The sequence below is a fragment of the Amblyomma mixtum genome, chromosome 1 (genome assembly GCF_055824585.1).
Source record: "Amblyomma mixtum isolate Tamu chromosome 1, ASM5582458v1, whole genome shotgun sequence".
NCBI classification, from domain to species: domain Eukaryota; kingdom Metazoa; phylum Arthropoda; class Arachnida; order Ixodida; family Ixodidae; genus Amblyomma; species Amblyomma mixtum.
Genome location: NC_143012.1, coordinates 326,498,916 through 326,512,454, shown reverse-complemented (window position 1 = coordinate 326,512,454; position 13,539 = coordinate 326,498,916). Strand labels below are relative to the sequence as shown.

At 49.1% G+C, this 13,539-nt stretch overlaps 1 pseudogene across 1 annotated transcript in view; it reads right to left on the bottom strand.

Moving 5' to 3' along the window:
* Nucleotides 1-1,035: 1,035 nt before the first annotated feature.
* The window catches only part of LOC149372804 (very long chain fatty acid elongase AAEL008004 pseudogene), a 56,426-nt pseudogene continuing 43,922 nt past the window's right edge, over nucleotides 1,036-13,539 (bottom strand). The window contains exon 2 of the transcript XR_016287042.1: nucleotides 1,036-1,982. The product of XR_016287042.1 is annotated as a very long chain fatty acid elongase AAEL008004 pseudogene (transcript). The remainder of the gene's footprint in view (nucleotides 1,983-13,539) is intronic.

Sequence of the window (13,539 nt, the reverse complement as noted above, 5' to 3'; positions counted from 1 at the left end):
CTGCGAACTTCGCGGGCACAAGAATAATGGCAAGAAGCAGCGGACTCGTGAAGCAGTTGAGGCATCTACTGTGGGGAACCTAAGAGATGGCTGCGTTAGTACGTCTTCAATAGCCCTTTCGCTAAAAAAAAAATATCATCTCTCTGGATCAATACATTTTTTATTATTGACCTTGGACGAGATTTCTCGACGTTCCTCTTAATTGTCATTCCATAAGCATCTTTTACCTTTCATCTCACCCTTTTTTTTTGGCCTTGTTAATTGTTCTCACCAATGCCATCTTGATTGCTTTTAGCCGTTTTGATCCTTCATGAGTCGTGTTCTTAGCTTTGTTATCGTCACATCCGTGTTAGTTGTTGGCACTTATTACCTCGGCCTTGGATACGTTTTTAATCGTGTTTTTGTCGCAGTGTTTTACCTTTTGTTTTGGCTCCTCATACACTATTCTTAATCGATATTTATTTGTTTGTACATTTTTCTTTGACACACCCGTGCTAGTTGTTGGCCTTCATTGACTCGGCTGTGGCCACGGTTTCTCTGGATTATGGTGTCGCATTTTTTGCTTATGTTTTTTTGAGGTGATAAGCTTTTCACACTATCGTTTCACGAGAAGCTGTTTTTTGGTTGTTCTTGTAGACCTCCTTCTGATGCCTCTGGTAGGAGATGCGCGTGCGCGTATTTATCTCTCTGGCACATAAAAGGCGCAGATCGACTTCTTCAGGAATAAATTTATAACTTCAGCACAGTTGTGTGTCGCTCTTCCTTCGCTACCCTCTTCTGCAAGTGCTGCCTTTCCATAAAGTCGCAACACCTTCATGAAACTTGCTCTCGACACGACACTTTAGATTTCCTTGCAATCCCAGGTTTCATTCTTTCCAGTTCTCTGCAAAGCAGCACCGTGATCTAATTAACCCTCTTCCTCACGATCCGATTCCCCAACAAGGAAACAAAACCAAACACGCATAGACCAGTCCAGGTCTCTATCGAAGCTAGGAAATTCTCGTTTACACACAAGTATAAAGAAGTGCTGGCAGGCTAGATGCTCTTTTTGCCTTCCGATGTCTCACCGACGGCTTTGCCATTGGTGAAGCTAGCCGTTAGTTTAGCCTCCGTCTTGCGACGTTCTGGCTCAATATAGGACTTTTTGTAGAAATTCAGGAAGAGCACTAACACCAGCATTGTTTGCGCGACTCCCATGTATATGAGATAATGGGGAAACCCACAGTCCACGAAAAGTGGTATTGACATGTGCGTACAGATGATCACAAACTGAATTATCTGAAACGTAGTTAGGTACTTCTTCCACCACAGGTACTTTCGTACCGTGGGTCCCATGTTAGCCAGCAGGTAGTAAGAGTACATCACGACGTGCACGAAGCTATTAAGCGCCAGGCTGAAGGCCGTTTGCCCCTCTGGCGCAAACAGTACCCAGAACCAGCAATTTAGTGCCACTAAGACGTGGTGTATGACGTGAAGATGCGTAATCTGGTTGAACTTCTTGCGAAGCACGAAGAAAACCGTATCCAGGAAGTCTGCGTAGCGCATCAACACATAGATCCAGCCTGTCCTGTACAGCTCCAATAAACCGTCGTCCAAAAGACCAGATATTCCTTGGCACCAGAGGCTGTATCTCCCGCCGGGAAGGTAGAGGGATGACAAGAGGAGGTAGGTGAGCTTGGCATTGAGAAGCACCATGATGAGGTTGTACACACGCACTAAGCCATCGATGCGGAAGGGCTTACGGTCTTTCATCCAGCGAGGCCCTGCCACCTTGACGAAGTATATGTAGGACAACACGAGCGGAAAGACGAAGAGAGGGTTCATCACGACGGGATAGTCCCGAGTACGTGGGTCACCGAGCTGCTGTAGGTTGGCCAGAAAGTAGACGGGATTGTCGGTGAAAGTCTTGTATATTGAATCGGTGGTCAAGGACCTGTTTTCCGGGGCTGTAGACAGGGCTTCCATTGTGCCGTAGGTAGTTCCTGAAGAAGATAGGGTAGTGGAAGGGAAGGCAAGAAAAAGATCAGTGACAGAATAACAACTGATCGAGGTGTACTCTTGAGGTGAGCAAGAAAAAAAGGCACTTCAAGAGGCGCAGCAAAATTACGGAAACTTGCTGTCAAAAACACAAGCACGCTATGAAAATATGTATCTCACGCCTCAGTACGATAGGTTCCGAACAGAATCTAACACGTTGATTTTGCTGCCCTCTGAAATGGAGTGGAACGGGCAGTGCGTTCCCATGCTGTCCCTTTGCTGCAGCTTGAAGACACTCTATTGGCTACAAAATGCAATTTCTTAAGAAAATAAAGGATTTGCGAGGTCAAAAGGAGCGTGCTTCGCTGTGTACGATGAGCGTCGCCTTCGCATTGGGAAGAGGAGACTGCTTGTATGCACCCCTTGAAATCGAAAGGGAGACTGAAATCATATACAAATACATTTAAGATATCTCGGTGTTCTGTTAAGCTCTCAACTTAAACGGCACGACCACAACGAACACATTAGATCATCAGCCTGCGCAAACTGTGCTTTGTTCGTCATGAAGTCCGAGGTGCAGCTAGGAGCTGGAAATTTCTAGCCTATAACACTCTCATAAGATCAAAACTTGAATATGCCGCTATCAATTCAGATTCCCATACAGAAAAGGATTTAACAGAACTGGAAGAAGTAGAGGAATGCGCCGTACGGTTTGCAAATATTAAGTAAACTGGTTCCCCATCTTTATTAATAACGGCAAATAAATCACACCATCATACCATGTACACCATGTATCATCATATCATACCATGTACACCTCTCCAGGCGCCCTAGCACCTCTACCCCACTACACAGGACAAGCAAATCATACACTCGACACCGACATCACGGAGACGGAAGTCAGAGCGGCCCTCCTGATTCTCCGCGCCAAATCCGCACCTGGTGCAGACCAAATCATAAACTCCATGCTCCGTAATCTGGACGACCGATCGATCACCCAGATTACGAAATACTTCAACCAGGGCTGGAGGGAGGGAAACCTCCCGCAGTCGTGGCGCCACGCGAAGGTAATATTCATACCCAAACCCAACAAACCACTTACCATCCAAAACTTTCGCCCGATTTCACTAACCTCATGCCTCGGGAAGCACCTCGAGCATGTTGTGTTAGCGAGACTCACAAGTCACATGGCGAACAACAATCTTTACCCGCATAGCATGGTGGGATACCGCCCCCATCTATCCGCACAGGACGCCATGCTGCAACTCACACACGACCTTTTTGACCCGCTTCTTCCAGGTCACACCAAGGCAGTCTTAGCTTTGGATCTTTCCAAAGCTTTTGATCGCATTGAATATCAGGCGATCATGACTGCCCTATCCCCATTGAATGTGGGTGTGCGCACGTATGCCTACATTCAAGCATTGCTCACTGACCGTACGGCTGAAATACACTTCGGCCCTCTGTCTTCCCCCTCCTACACGCTTCAGAGTATCGGCACCCCTCAAGGGTCCGTCCTTTCCCCCTTTCTCTTTAACATTACCCTCACCCCCCTTGCCCGAAATCTAGCAGCTATTCCCCACCTGAAGCACACTCTTTATGCCGACAATATCCCCCTGTGGACCACCCACGGCAGTGACGACGGCATAGAAAACACCTTACAGGAAGCAGCCACACTCACCAAAAATTACGCACGCACCATCGGTCTATCTTGCTCCCTAGAGAAGTCCGAACTGCTCGTCATTCGGCCTAAGAACCGCCGCTGTCCCCGCTCCCCCATTGCCATTGAACTGAATGGTGACCCGGTACCTGAGGTGTGCACCCTCCGTGTATTGGGCCTGCACATCCAGAACGGTGGCAAAAACACCACAATCCTCAAGAAACTCAAGCAGGTTGTAGGCGCGATATCGCTCCTCATCCGCAGGGTTTTGGGACATCATAGAGGCATGAAAGAGCGCCACCTATGTCGCCTCATTCATGCCTTTGTCCTCAGCCGTGTGCTGTACAATACACCATACTAACAGCTATGCAAACATGACATAAACGCTTTGTATGCTTTGATTCTGAAGGCATTCAAAGTAGCACTTCATCTTCCCCTCAACACACCCACGATTATTAGACCTGGGCCTCCACAACACGATCGGGGAACTGGTGGACGCCCGCCGACAGGCCCAATATATCAGGCTCACACAAACCTCCACAGGTCGGTATATCCTGGACTACCTCGGAATCAGAATACCGGCCAACGACCCAACCCTCCTCGCCATCCCACGACCCCTTCACCGGGAGCTCCTCGTCAGGCCGCTCCAGAGGAATATGCACCCGTCCCACCATGAGCAGCGCCGCAGAGCCCGTGCGAAGGCACTCCATCGAGCGTACGGCTCCGTGCCGGACGCTGTATGGGTGGACGCTGCCTGCACGGGTGATGAAGCGACAGCAGCTGTGGTGGACTCCTCTTTATCCACTCTTCCTCACACTACCTCTCCCTCCAGACACCTCCCCAGAGGCTGCAGAGGAAGCCGCCATTGCACTTGCTGTTAGGCGCACGGAAGCCCGCTACATTTGAAGTGTCTCTAAAACGGCGATTCTAAATTTTGCTCGAGGCCGACTCCATGTCCCTGCTTTTGGCATACTGCACTCGCCCGATGCACCCCCACCCCGCCAAGTGGAGCTGATATGGGTGCCTGCGCACTCCGGGAATCCCGGAAACGAAGCTGCCAACCTTTTAGCCCGAGGTTCTTTAAACCGGGCTCAGGTGGCCTCGGATCGAGGATTCACGAAGGAGCGCATGCACTGATTCAGCGAGCTGACGCAGGCCTACAGAGTCTCACGCCAGCTCTACCCCCCGCCTGACCCCTCCCTAGATAACAAACAAGCAACACTCTGGCGCAGACTACAGACACACTCTCTACCCAGGTCCGTTTTAATGGAAAGGATTCAAAGAAAAACTGGAGCATCGTGAACAAATACCTTGGCAGAGAAAGAAAGCAACAACTTCCTGATAAAGTAGCATATAATGGCACAACGCATACGTCACCAGAGGATATCTGTGCAGCTTTTAGCGATTACTTTTCATCAATAGAAAATGTAAATCCCACGGAACCCCGTGCCACATGCCTCGTTCGACCAACTCGCTCATTTTATCTTTTTCCCACAGATCATGATGAGGTAAAGTCAGCAATAACCGGCATGCGTAATGCTTCTTGTGGCATTGATAACATTTCAGCCCAAAGTGCTAAACTAGTGATAGAAATAATATCTCCAGTGCTAGCCCATATTGTCAATTTAATTTTCTCGACAGGAGTTTTTCCGGGAAAAATGAAAGTAGCGAAAGTTCTTCCATTATACAAGTCAAAAGAAAAAGATAACATCCAGAATTACAGGCCAATATCAATATTACCGTTTTTCAGCAAGGTCGCTGAAAAACTGTTAGCAGCAAGACTTAACAGCTACCTAGAAAAACATAGTATTCTGTCACCCTACCAATTTGGGTTCAGAAAAGGATATTCCACAACAACTGCCGTTTCGACCTTTGTTGACATAGTTAGGAAGTTTATTGATTCAGGTTCCCTAGCAGCAGGCATATTTATCGATTTCGCCAAAGCCTTTGATTCTCTAAATCACAGTATTCTTAAAGAAAAGTTAATTGGTTACGGCGTCAACGGCACACCCCTAACACTCATTGAAAGTTACCTAACGGACCGTCATCAGGTTGTTTTCTTCGGAAATTCACAGTCGAGTGCAAAGGTGATTAATGTCGGGGTTCCCCAAGGCTCCGTGTTGGGACCTTTATTTTTTTTACTTTATATCAATGACTTGCCTTCCCAATTAACTTATGCCCAAACTGTATTATATGCTGATGACACGACTTTAGTATTAGCAGATCGCGATGAAAGTGCCCTGATTAGAAAAGTAAATAAAGAATTACAAAATGTACATAAATGGTGCATGGCGAATGCAATCAACCTTAATCCTAATAAAACCGTCTTTATCCTTTTTCACTCTGGCAGAAGAATTGTTTCTCAGCATACAGAAGTAATTTACAATAACCGGCCTATTCACCATGCTAACAACACAAAATTTTTGGGTATTGTGATAGATAATTATCTCAAGTTTGATTTACACGTCCGTTCAGTGATTAAAAAAGCCTCATACGGCATGCATGCACTTTCCAAATGCCGAAATTTTTTCCCCGTTGATGTACTTGTTAACCTTTATTACGCCTTTGTCCATTCACATATTAATTACTGTATATCTGTTTGGGGATGCACATATTCATCTCACATCGCCCCCTTATATGTTTTTCAAAAAAGAGCTCTTCGAATTGTCGCGCAAAACATTCAGCCTACTCATCTAGATGAATTATTTGCCGTTCTTGGTATCCTAAGTGTATACGACCTAGTAACTTACAATACCGCTTCCTTAATTTATCAGATATTTCACAACACACTCAATTTAACTACAGTACGTCTTCATCGCTCACTACGCACCAACACGTCTACTACAAGACATCGGCTCTTGCTTCCTACCATACACACAAATTATGGCCGGCAAACGTTGCAATTTACGGGTCCTCATTTGTGGAACAGTCTTGATTATAACATTCAAATTTCACCTACACTTCATGCCTTTCAAAAACAATTAAAACATTTTCTACTAAGCTCAACCTAGTGTACATTCTTAAGTGCTTTTTTTGTATTTTTTTTCTACTTATAATATGTTTATTCCATGTTTTCACTAGTATTCAGTGCCTACTGCTGTAACATGCTTATTGCTATATAGTTGCCTTATTTGTTATTTGTTGCTGTCGTCTACATCATGTGTAACAGCTTATAGTGGTCGGGACCCTTAAACAAATTTTGTTGGGTCCCTGAAGTTCTGTGTTTGTATTTCTTTTTTTTATGCTAAATAAATACTTTCAAATACTTTCAAAAAAAAAATAGACTACAGACACACTCTCTACCCTGACCCCTTACCCTAGCCCACTATCATCCCTCTTTCCCCAATCCGGCATGCGCCCTATGCCCAAACCCCTTCGCATCTTCCCTCCACATCCTTTCCCTCTGACCGGCGTACCGTCCCCCGCGGGACCTAGATAACCTCAAGACCTGGGAGGACTGGGAGACCCTGCTGCGCTCGGAGGACCCGGCCCTGCAGGCCATCGCCACCGGCCGGGCTGCCAGTGTTTTGGACCTCAGGAACATAAACACTTAAGTGCAGCGGGATCGTGCGGGGACCCTGGGGCGTGCCCCGAATTCCTGTTGTAATAAAGTGTCGTGTCCGGTCGCTGTGTTGAATGCAGCGAAAGACGCACACGGTACTTTAAGACTTCGTTTATTTAAAGCCGATGAGGGTGCGACCAGCGTCGACCGAGGCAGGAGCCGAACTGGCCGCCCGAAGAAAGGAGGGAGCGGAGAAGCGTCCACGGGAGGGAGTGGCTTCCCAAAACAGGAGGAGGGTGCGGGGGCGCACCATGGGGGGGCATCTGGCGACAGCGTGCGACGAGGGGCAAGTGGTCGTTAGGAGGAGGATGCGAGTGGTCGTTAGGAGGAGGATGCGAGTGGTCGTTAGGAGGAGGATGCGGGGGCGCACACACACAAAAGCAATAAGGGGACACAACACTTCCTTCCCCCTTAGAAAGTTGCCTGGTATCGTGCAGGGGGTCGGCGCTCACGCGTGGAGGCGCGCTGGCTTTGTGCGCTCGGGGGAGAAACACTTGTAGGCTGGCTGTTGTTCGCTGTGTCTCCTAGGTCTGTCCTGGGCGAAATCTCTTCTTCCGGGAAGAGGTGCCAGGCTATGTGGGAAGATGGTGCACGTGTTCTCTCCGCTGGCGGACAGCTCTCAGACGGCGTCGTAAATCTACGCAGCTGGTTGAGATGTCGGCGTGCTACTGTGCCATGTATGTTGACGAGCCAAGAGCGCAGGCCTATGCGTCTGACAATTGTAGCTTCCTCCCAGCGTGGCTTTTTCAGAAACTGTCGGGCGAGGACGCGCTGCCCCTCATTAAGCGTGCCGCAGCGCGGAATTGCTTTTTCTTCCCGGAACGTCTCTGCCTTTGGCTCGGGGAGGATGGCTGTGAGCTGGGTTCGCATTTCACGCTCGAACATCATTTTCGAGGGGGTCTCGCCTGTTGTGCTCTGAACCGTCGTGTGCTGCTTGAAGAGAAAGCGCGCAAGGCGGCGCTGCAGCGAGCCTGTCTGATCTCTTTCAAGGGCGCGTTTTAGCTCGGCTACGTAGCGCTCGGCTTGTCCGTTTGTCGCTGGGTGGTAGGGGGCCGATGTAACTGATGAGATCCCGTTGTCGCGATAAAACTTGAGGATCTCCGCAGACACAAACGGTGTTCCGTTGTCCGACACTACCTTGCGCGGCAGGCCGAACGTTGCAAATAGTGATCGGAGGTTGTCAATGACTGCTGCCGAAGTCGTCTGTCCCATTTGCCTTATCTCAAGCCACTTTGTGTAGGCATCTACGACCACAAAGAAAGTGCAGCCCTCAATTGGTCCTGCAAAATCAATGTGCAGTGTGTGCCATGGTGTGTCTGGCTTTTCCCATTCTGGGACAGGAGCTTTCGGCGGGGCGCTCCGGCTGCTCTGGCAAGGCTTGCATTCTCGCACCACTGTTTCGATGTCGTTGTCAATGCCAGGCCACCACATGTAGCTTCTGGCACACTTTTTCATTGCAACGATGCCCCGATGTCCGGCGTGGATGAGAGACATAGCTTGTGCGCGTAGTTCTCTCGGCATCACAACTCGGGACCCAAATATGATGCAGCCGCGATGGGTGCTCAACTCTGTAGCTCGCCTGCGGTAAGCGTCGAAGTTGTCCCCTTTGAGTTTATGCACGTTGCCTTGTTGAACAGCTGTGTAAACTAGCCGGAGAGCTGCGCACTTCTGCGTAGATGCTGCAACTGTGCCTGCTGTAAGCGGAGGTTCTGGCAGTGCTTCGAACATCAGAACGTCTCCTGGTGGAAATGGTTCGTCAACAGTTGCGTCTAATGGCAGACGGCTTAGCGCATCGGCGTTTTGATGTTTACTCCCATTGCGGTAGACCAGAGCGTAGTCGTACGCTGAGAGTTTGATGCACCAACGTGTCATTCGCGGAGACAAAGTTGGTGGCATAGGCCTTTGTGGTCCCAGAATGCCCAATAGCGGTCGGTGATCGGCTATAAAGGTCACCTTCCGGCCGGCAATGTACTGGTGAAAATGTGTCGCCGCGTAGACGATGGCTAGCCCTTCTTTGTCAAGTTGCGCGTAGTTGCGTTCTGCTTGCGACAACGTACGTGAGGCGAAGGCGATGGGAGCTTCCCTTCCTTGCTCGTCAGTTTGCGATAGAACCGCGCCGACTCCGTACGGTGATGCGTCGCAAGCCAAAAGCAGAGGCTTCCTTTCGTCGTAGTGGCGGAGGACTGTACATCTTCGAATCAGGTCTTTCAGGGCATCGAATGACTGCTGATGGCGTGGCGACCATGTCCATGTCACATCTTTCCGAAGGAGTTGGTATAAGTCGTTGGCCACGGTAGCTCTTTGTTCCAAGAACCGGTCGTAGAACGTCAAGAGTCCGAGAAAAGCCTGTAGCTCCTGCTTGTTTGTTGGAGCTCGTGCTTCTGTGATCGCTCGCACTTTGTCCTCGGTAGGGTGAATGCCTTCCGCATCAATTCGGTGTCCCAGAAATTGCACCTCTGGCACCGCAAAACAGCACTTCGATTTGCTTATGCACAAATTAGCGTTTGCTAGCCTTTCGAGAACGAGCTCTAGGCGCACTGCATGCTCTTCAGTGGAAGTGCCACTGATGATGACATCGTCAAGGTAGACACAAACTCCTGGGATGCCCTGAAGCACTGTCTCCATGAATTTTTGAAATATGGCCGGGGCTGCAGCTACGCCAAAAGGCAGTCGCTTGACTATGTACAAGCCTTTCAGTGTGTTAATTGCTAATAATTCAGCAGTTGACTCGCTCACCTTCAGCTGCTGATACGCCTGGGTGAGGTCCAATGTGCTGAAGACTCTTGCGCCACGTAGTACACTGAATACTTCTTCAGGTGTCGGTAGCGGGTAAGAGGACGCTTTAGTCGCAAGATTGACGGTGCTCCGGTAGTCTCCGCAGAGGCGTATGGTTCCGTTCTTCTTGCGAACTACGACAAGTGGTGTGGCCCATTCTGAATGCTGCGTCGGCTCGATGACACCTTGCTGCTCCAGTTTGTCCAACTCTTTTTCAACTGAATCTCGGAGAGCAAACGGCACCGGCCTGGCCTTCAGAAATTTGGGTTGCGCGTTGTCCAACAACTCCAGTGTGACCGGGGGCCCTTCGTTTCCTGGAATCTCTTCCGAGAATACTCTTTCGTATTTCTCTTGCAGTTGCTCAACCATGTTCTGGCTCGGCGTCTGGTGTATGCCGCATATCATCACGCCTAGTGGAGAAAACCAGTTTCTCCCTAGAAGGCTTGATCCTGTGCCCTTCACAACAAGCAGAGGTAGCGTATGGGTCTGGCCGTTGTAGTTAACCTGCACGTTGGCAGAGCCCAATAGTGGCAGATTCTGTCCTGACCACGTTCGCAGGTGCGTGTCGTCTTGTTGCAGGGCGGGTGCGTCAGATGGCCATGAAGTTCGGAACGTGTCCTCACTGATCAGAGTACAGGCTGCGCCGGAGTCCACCTCGAACTTAATCAGCTGGTGATGTACGCTTACTTCTGTAAAAATCTTCGGTCGCGTGCCGATATTCATGGTGTTCAGGTCGTACAACACAGATGGTGTTGCTGATGTTGTTCCATGGAGATCAGATAGCGGCGTATTCTCTGAGGCGTTGACGCTGTGATTAGGCTGGGAAGGTGACTTTATCTTGGCAAGTCTCCGTTTCGTAATGCATGCTCTTTCGATATGCCCTCGCTTGTGGCAAAAATTACACGTGGCTGACTGGAATCGACATCCCTGGGGGTTGTGTTGGTCGTCACACCGCCAGCAGCGTTGTGCCTTTTTGACCGATTTTACAACAACAGAAGGCTTGCGCACCTGGTTGCTTGTCTGGTGTACCGGCTCGGTGTTCCGGCGAATCCCTCTCTGCTGGTGACCGGCGCTCTCCGCTCGAACGGCGATGTCGTAAGCTTTGCTGAATGTGAGGTCCTTCTCAGCGAACAGGCGCTGCTGCAGTGACTCGTCACTCAGTCCGCACACAAATCTGTCGCGTAACATCACGTCCAAGGGAAGCATGGTGGTGTTAGCAGAAGAAGCTGCGTCTCCCTCCTGCCCGGTAGCTGTTGTCGACAGCGTTCCAAAATTGCAGTCGGCAGCGAGCTTCTTGAGCGCGGCTACGTAGGCGCTCACAGTTTCTCCTCCCAGTTGATCTCGTCGTTGGAAGCGAGCCCGGCTGTAGACCTCGGATGGCCTTGGGTCGTAGTGCTTTTGCAGCGCTTTTACGATGTCGTCGTAAGACACTGCCGCTGGTGTGCTTGGCTGAATAAGGGCGCAGACAGTATCGTAGGTCTGCTCCCCGCACAGCGTCAGCAGGTTGGCCCTCTTCAAGGCTGGGTCTGTGATGTTGTTAGCTTCAAAGTAGAACTGAAGGCGTCCAACCCACGATGACCACGATGAGCCGTTGAACTCTGGTATCTGATTGGGAAACCCTCGCGTAGCCATGGCTTGTCAATAGCGTTGCGTAGCGCGGGTCGAATCCACTTTCTCGTCGCCACTGTCGTGTCCGGTCGCTGTGTTGAATGCAGCGAAAGACGCACACGGTACTTTAAGACTTCGTTTATTTAAAGCCGATGAGGGTGCGACCAGCGTCGACCGAGGCAGGAGCCGAACTGGCCGCCCGAAGAAAGGAGGGAGCGGAGAAGCGTCCACGGGAGGGAGTGGCTTCCCAAAACAGGAGGAGGGTGCGGGGGCGCACCATGGGGGGGCATCTGGCGACAGCGTGCGACGAGGGGCAAGTGGTCGTTAGGAGGAGGATGCGAGTGGTCGTTAGGAGGAGGATGCGAGTGGTCGTTAGGAGGAGGATGCGGGGGCGCACACACACAAAAGCAATAAGGGGACACAACATAAAGTTTTCTCTCTCTCTCTCTCTCCGCCTGTCTTTCCTTTACCAACTAATTCATGGGAAAGTACGTATTTTTTCAGCCTTTTGTGTAGAGTTTTCAGAAACGCGTCGAACTCGTCATCACCGCAATCATAGGTTAGCGCCATACTTCGCGATATGTAACGCTAGCAAGTTTTCTTTTTTCTAAGAACGGCTACCGAATGGAATGCCCTGCCCGAGAGTGTGATATCCGCGGTGACTTTTTGAAGGCACTTCTTGCTGTATTTTAGTTACTGTATGCGCGTATTCTTCGTTTTTATTTGTCGCGGATGTTTTTTCATCCCTGACTGATTACTCTTCTATCGCATGCTATATGGTTTTGCCCTCCTTGCTTGGACCGAAGAAAAAGGTCTGCAGTATAGTGTAAATGTAGTAAATAAAATAAAATTTTTCAATCCAACTTTTGTTCTTAGTGAAAATAAGTTATACGGTTCTCTGTTGGGAAGCCGACGTTCGTTTGGTAGCAGAAGATGCGTCTATTCCTGACAAATTGGATTAAAAAATTTCTCGCTAGTTTATTCAAACTTGTGACATCAAGACCTGCTCACCGCTTAGAAGGGTATGGCAGGTGAGCCAAGCCTCAGTGATCTGTGCGCAAGAAAATGCTTTGGCTCACTGCAGTATTTCTTTTTTTTTAAGAAGCCGGTGGCTGCGACATCTGTATTTCGTTTTCTACCTTTCTGTGTCCTATAAAAACTCCGTTCTCTGTGAAACCGACATCTCTGTAGTTAGAACGCAGTATCTACCGACAGAGGCGAATTTCGATTTCACCTCTGTGTTCTTCCAAAACGATAGCTTCCTGAGCTCTCTTCATGGTCAAGCTGTACAATCACTGATGTCTGGTCTGTCCGGAGCAATAGCATCAGCGTCATGTTTGCGACACTTCATAAAATGGTCAAATGTGTTTTTGCAGAATCTCTCATTGATTAGATTTGTAATAAAGGAGACACTATTCATTAGTATCTACCCAAGCGCTACCATAGGACTACAAAGGCAAAGTGTACAGTTTCAGTTGCTTTAAAAGTAATTGCTCCAATATTCCAAAATTTGCTCCTCCTCTGTGGATTTCACTAAAACAACATTGGACTGACACCGTTTCCGCTTCGAGTTATTGATCAATCCCGCCTTGCCCTGTGACCTGCTAGCCTTCTTCGATAGCTCAGTCTGTAGAGCAACTGCCCTTTGATAGTTCATGGTCCTGAGTTCGAGCCTCGGACTAAGACGAATTTTTCTTCAACTGCGAAGTTTATATGAAAGCTGTATACCATTTCTTTGTAGCCGTGGGGCCCCGCTTGGGTGGACGTAACAAGTAATCGCTCCCTTAGGTCAAAAAAAGATATGAAGACTCTGGCCTGCGAGTATAGAAATGATTCTCACCTACGTTTTTACGTGTGCCGCTCGCGAATGGGGATTTTTGGACCTCATTGAAGCTGATTTGCCAATGTTACAAATTCTCCACCGCGTTTCTAGCGATAAGAGCGACAAGGCTCATTC